Source organism: Cololabis saira, chromosome 11, assembly GCF_033807715.1.
Source record: "Cololabis saira isolate AMF1-May2022 chromosome 11, fColSai1.1, whole genome shotgun sequence".
NCBI classification, from domain to species: Eukaryota; Metazoa; Chordata; class Actinopteri; order Beloniformes; family Belonidae; genus Cololabis; species Cololabis saira.
In genome coordinates this window covers 23,364,944-23,371,093 of record NC_084597.1, presented here as the reverse complement: position 1 = coordinate 23,371,093, position 6,150 = coordinate 23,364,944, and positions in this window count along the sequence as shown.

Here is a 6,150-nt window from a genome sequence, read left to right as displayed (position 1 = left end):
AGGCAGAGCGTTAGGTTCTATTTTAAGTAAAATGAAGAATTGTAAACATCTTAATTATACTACCTTTTCAAAGCTTTATGAGGCCTGTGTTTCTCCAATTCTTTTTTATGCAGCGGGGGTATGGGGGGGTAAGGAGTTGTCCAGAGTGAATGCTATTCAAAATCGGGCTATTCAATGTTTTTTAGGCGTTCACAAATTTACTCCTGTGCTGGCTTTCCAAGGTGATATGGGTTGGGAGCCATGTTTGATTAAGCAGAAGGGGAAAGTGCTTAGACTTTGGAATCGTCTGTCTTCTATGCCAGAGGCTAGAATAGCCAAAAAAGTTTTTAGTTGGGACAAAGCACATAGCTATCCTTGGTGTCAGGGAATAAATACTATCTTTAGTGAAACTGATCTACAACATATTTTTATAAATGGTCAGCGGTGTAATATTCAGTATGTTAAGCGTATGTTATTCTCTGAGTATAAAGAAAAATGGGCCAATGACATCTGGCATGAGCCGAAACTTAGAACTTACCGGTTGATGAAGAGTATTTATTGTCCTGAACCTTATGCGACCTTACCCCTGTGTGGCAGGTCGGGTGTTGCTCTGCCCCACCCCCTCCCACTCAATCGGCAGCACAGGTGCTTGATTGCACATTGGCATCACCTGTTTAAACACTGCGCTCCTGCAGGGCGCACTCTCTCCCTGGCTTTGAACTGGAAAGGCTGTGTCGGCGTGCTCCGGTTGTTTGGCATGCTCTGTTCGCTTGGTGTTGGCGTGATTATTGTGTGGTCGTTCGCAAGTGTTGGCCGTGTCAGTTGGGTTGCAGCTGGAGGAAATGTGGTGTCCCCTCTCTGCTGTTTTGCAGACTGGGACTGGATCGTGAGTGTTGAAGCTCTCTTTATCGCTGCGGAATCTGCAGCGGTTTTGTCTCTCCTCCTGCGCTCTGAGGATGCACTGCACAGCTTATTGCTGACCATCACGGCCATCTAAGTTAAACATCCGCGGCCTCCAGCCTTGGTGCTCCGTTTTCACTCTGTCTTCCACGCCATTGTTTTAATTCTGGTTGTGGCTCTCCACGCAGCATCAGACTGAAGCCCCACTGCAATTGTTGTGTTGTTTCTTTGTTTGTTGGTTTATTTCTTTTGTTTATTTTTGGTTAATTCATTTGCTTTCTGGTTCCTCCTTGGGCCAGCTGTTTAAAGCATTTTTCTTTCTGTTTATTTATTTTCTTTTTTTTGAGTCACATCTGGTTATTTTGTTTAGTTTTATTTTGGGTACATTTCTGATTTTGTTTATTGAGCTATGGGTAACCACCCATAGCTGAGTTATTATATAAGTAAATGTAAGTATTTGTATTTACCTTAAAACAATTTGTATTCCTTATGTTGGTGTGCATGTGGGTTTGAATGTTGTGTGGGAGTGTTTTAGAATAGGCCCTTTTAAATATTTTTACAACCCAACCCTCGAGTGTCACTTCACCTAATTTTGTTTCTTTTCCCCCTGGACAGGAGCTAGGTAGTCCGTGGCAGACTCCCTGGTGGTGGTCCCCATCTCACCTCCCTTAAGTTGCTGTGGCATGTGGTGGTTTGGTTTGTAGTGTTTTAAGTTTCTTTAATCTGTCCGCCTCCCTGAGTTTGTTCCCCCTTTTTTTTTTTTTGTTTATTTCCCCCTTAACCTACTGTGGTTTTAGCAGTAACTCGGGTTGCAGAAAACATGTTAATTTTAGTAAACCATTGTTGAATAAAAATAATTTATATATTTTTGGAAGTCTCATGTCCTCTTTTAAACTTGGTGTAGCGAATCTGTGTGACCTCATAGTAGACCCAGTACCGAGTCGAGTTTATTTCCTGGGGTGCAATGCCCCAGGTGGCGTTGTTGGACAACTTCCCCCTCTGCACTACGCCTCGCCACACCTGGATAGATCAAAAATATCATTATGTGCTCAGTTGCGAACTGGGATTCTCCCTCTGGCCATAGAAACAGGTAGGTATAACTCTGTTCCTGAAGAGGAAAGATTATGTAGTCATTGTATTGTTTGTGAGCTGAATGTTGTTGAGGATGAACTTAATTTTTTGTTTTATTGTCCATTGTATGATGAAGCCTGGAAGAAGCCAGGAGAAACCGTGTGGGCCTCCAGACAACGGAGGCAGCAGGATGGGCCCCACGTTGGGATATCCTAAAGCAGCACTACAGGGGTATCCTCCACAGTAGTCCATGAACCTCACATGTGACCCAAGCCTCTCTAGCACACCACAGCAGCATCAAGAAGCACGCGCTGTGCTAACGGATGGTGTTGGGGCAGGACGGAGCACGTCTACCACCTCAGGGGTCAATCGGGCCCAGGATTGCACTCGCACCTAAGCCTACCAAAGTTCCTCTGGGGACAGGAAAAGCTATTGGAGATGGAAGCGTAACTGGGGGACCCTACAGGTATTATCTGAACCCACGGGGGTCCTGCTGGACAGTATCGCTGATGCAGTAAAACGCAAACTCAAGCTGTCTCATTGCCATATGGCTGTGGAGGTCTTCCGGGTTTTGGAGGACTGTTATGGGGACGTGTCGCAAATAGCAGACGACATCGTCCTGGAACTACAGAACTTACCAGCTGTACACAACAACCACCCAAGAGAGGCTTTGCAGATGATCCAACCTGTGGAACGGGCACTATTGGACCTTATAGATTTGGGTTGTGAGGATGCCATAAAGAACCAATTGGTGATCCGGTCACTTGAAAGTAAGTTGCCGGACGGTATGAAAGAAAGGTGGCTTTTGTACCGATGCGATGTGGCCAGCAACGTCAACCCACGTAACCGGTTCGAACTTTGGCAGTTCTTTAGAGATCAGAAGACAATTACAGTTACAGATCACCAGACGACCACACACTGCCAGAGTGAGTGAACCAAGTCCCCAAAGGCAAGAAAGATGTTCATTTACCAAAGCCACAGCAAGCGAGGTGAGGGGCGAGTTCTCGCAAGATCTCTGCGGTATGTGTGGCGAGGAGGGGCATCCGGGTTTTCTGTACCATTGTCAGGCATTTAAGAAAGTAAATCCAGCAAAGCGGAGGGCTCAAGTAAAAAAGACAAAAGCCTGCCCCAAATGCTTAGATGTCCATGGGAGGGACAGTCCGTGCAATAAAAACTTTCTGTGTCGAAATGATGAATGTAAAAGAGGTAACAGCCCTCCTGATCACCACTTCTTCCTGTGTCTCGAATCGCCTGCCAAAAAAGACTTCATTAGAGCGAAAACCAAGGGGGAAAGGAGGAGAGAAGCCTGTGGTCCGACCGAAGAACAAGAGACTTTGTTTGTTAGTCTAGGTCTGACTCCAGAGCAGCTGGAGGCTGTTCGGAAGGCCTGCACAAATAAGGTGTCCTCTACTATATGTGCTGGCAAAGATTTGGTGAAAGAGAATGGCCTTGATGAGTACCCGGTCCTCATAATGTTGGTGGAGGTTACGACGAAGAGAGAAGACTGGGTCGGAGCCCTGATCGATCTAGCCTCTGATACCAACTATATACCGGTAACTCACCAAGCGGCAGAGAGGTTGGGATTGGGAGGTGAGCCAATCACACTGGTCGTAGGTGGTATGGAGGCAAGGGTTAAAACAAATAGGTACTGTGTTAGCATAAAAGTAGCCACGAAAAGGAGGACTTGGCGGCTCCATAAGATGCTCTGCTATGGACTAGAGCAGGGGTTCTTAACCTTTCTGACCTTGGGGCCCAATTTTTTCAGTACAGAGTGGCCCGAGGCCCGTTAAATATTAACACTGTATAGCAGCGAAGGTCCAGAACATCATAATAAATAAATATATATATATATATATATATATATATATTCAAGTAGCCTCATAGTTGTATCAACATCTGCATCTGACTGTTATATTAAAAAAGTACATATTTGCCCATTAACATGTGTAACTTCAATTACACATTTTTTTTTCTCTTAAAAATAAAATAAATAAATAAGATTTTATTTTATTTTTCAAATGCTATCTTATTTTATTTCTTTACCAGCAGTTTGAATTTCCCCTTTTCTTTGTTAATTGTCTCAACACATTTTTATAATAAATTAATATAAACACATCTTAGCAATTTAAAAGTTTTGCAGTTTTTCTTTCTTCCCCTTAATCTTATGCCCTCACTTTCTGTCGTTCAGTGAGAGAACTGAGCTCTAATTTCTCCTGCCAGAACTTTAAATCTGGGCTGGATGGAGTCAGGTTCTCATACACATGTGAATGTGCTCATTGATGAACCTGGAACGATATTTAGTTTTAATTATGTTCATTGTGGAGAAAGCTGCTTCACAGCTGTATGTGGACCCAAACATGTTTAAGATGGTCAGCTTATTTTCTGTGACTTCAGTTCAGACTTGAGTGGATATGTTTGATGAAAAACTTTGTGTTTTGTTTCAGTGGCGTTTCACTTTCGCACTTTGAACGCCACGGTCTCTGAACGTATGAGACACTGGTTTTGTCCCAGTGGGAAGACTGAACCAGGATGAATCTGTCCATTCCGGGTTGAACTTCCCTTTCCACCTGTTAGGCTTCTCATCTCTGTAAGAGTCAAGCTAATTACTTACTAAGTAACTTACTAAGTTTTATTTACATTAATAAGTTGTCAGGACTGCGCGTGTCGGATTTCATCCGAGCCTGATCAGCTGAGACGGCCGGGCAGAACCCGCAGCTCTCTGGCCGCTGCAGCAGAGTCACTTTCCGATGCTTTTGCGAGCCCGAACAACAGTCCAGTCCAGCAGACACATCTACATGTACAATCCTTCAGCAGTAACGATGGAGCCCACCGCCCGAGCGGCACCGACCTCCCCGGCTGCGCGGACGAGTCAGGATAAATGATCACGCCGCGCTCGCTCGCTCTGGGCGCAGACCCAAGTAATCGATCCCTGATCCTGGCGGATCTAAACCTACTCTGTGCAAAATGAAGGATTTTCTCTATAAATACACACCATTTCTCTTACTATTACACCTAGAGCTAGCTGAGGGTCTTCTTCTCCTCATTTGGTCGGGAGTTGCTATGCAGTCCCGCGGCCCCCGCGGCCCACACGTACAAAACTGAATTTTTTTCGCGGCCCACTAGATGGCGCTCGCGGCCCAAGTGTGGGCCGCGGCCCTATGGTTAAGAATCTCTGGACTAGAGGAAATTGCCAGAGTGGACCATGCAGTGGACTCGGAGTGCCTGGAGAAGTTCTTCCCTGGTGTCGTCAAACCGGGGGAGCTGACCAGGCCGGATGAAGTTGAGTTACTTATCAGTACCTGGGAAAGTCGTCTTTCCCCCCAGCAGGTGTTGTGGGATGGTCCACTCAGAAAGACCATCAGTGGCGCGCAACCCAGGCCTCGAGAACATTGAGGAACCAATCATCGACCCACTTTGCGTGCTCCATGAAAACAGAGTCCAGGAGGGTCGGGGTTCTTCATAACTACTTCCCCGAGCCAAAGAGCAGCGTAGAAGTCGGAACTACGACTGCGTGCATTGCTGACGATCATGAATTACAAATCATCAGGGAAGGTCTGACCTTCAAGTTAAGTGACAACCACAGTGACAAGCCCCACTGGGATGCTAGGTACCCCTAGAAAGAGAACCCTGCTACGCTGCCAAACAACTGTGAAGTTGTCAAGGTGGCGTTCCTGAAATCCGAAGTGGAAGGAGGCTTACGCGAGGCAGGTGCATGACATGGTAGTTTCTAGTGTTGCAATGGACAGTTGGAACGAAGCAGTGTGGAACACTCCGTCTCCACTCTGGTAATGCAGATGGATCTTTCAAGGTTTGCTACACTGATCGGACTCTGTGGGGCTGTGGGATACGTTAGCAGAGCCTTGCACTCCTGGTTGCTCGGCAGAAATCTAACCAGCATGCAAGAACAGTGGGAGGCAGTACTCACAGTCTCGGAGCGAGAGGAAGCATTCAAAGACTTATGTCTCGCAGCCCAGACAGGTGTGACCTTCCCCACGGCAACACTTGTTGTTGTGCCATGGCCGGATCCAGTCTGTTGATAAAGGGGGATATGGGGTGCCACTGATCCCCTACAGGGAGCGTATCAGCACCCTCCTTGCAGAAGAAGCTCACCGGGTCAACCATGAAGGCATTGCTGGAACCTTCCTTCGGATAAGAATTAGAGCTTGGGTGGTGCAAGGCCCTAGACTCGCTCGAAAAATT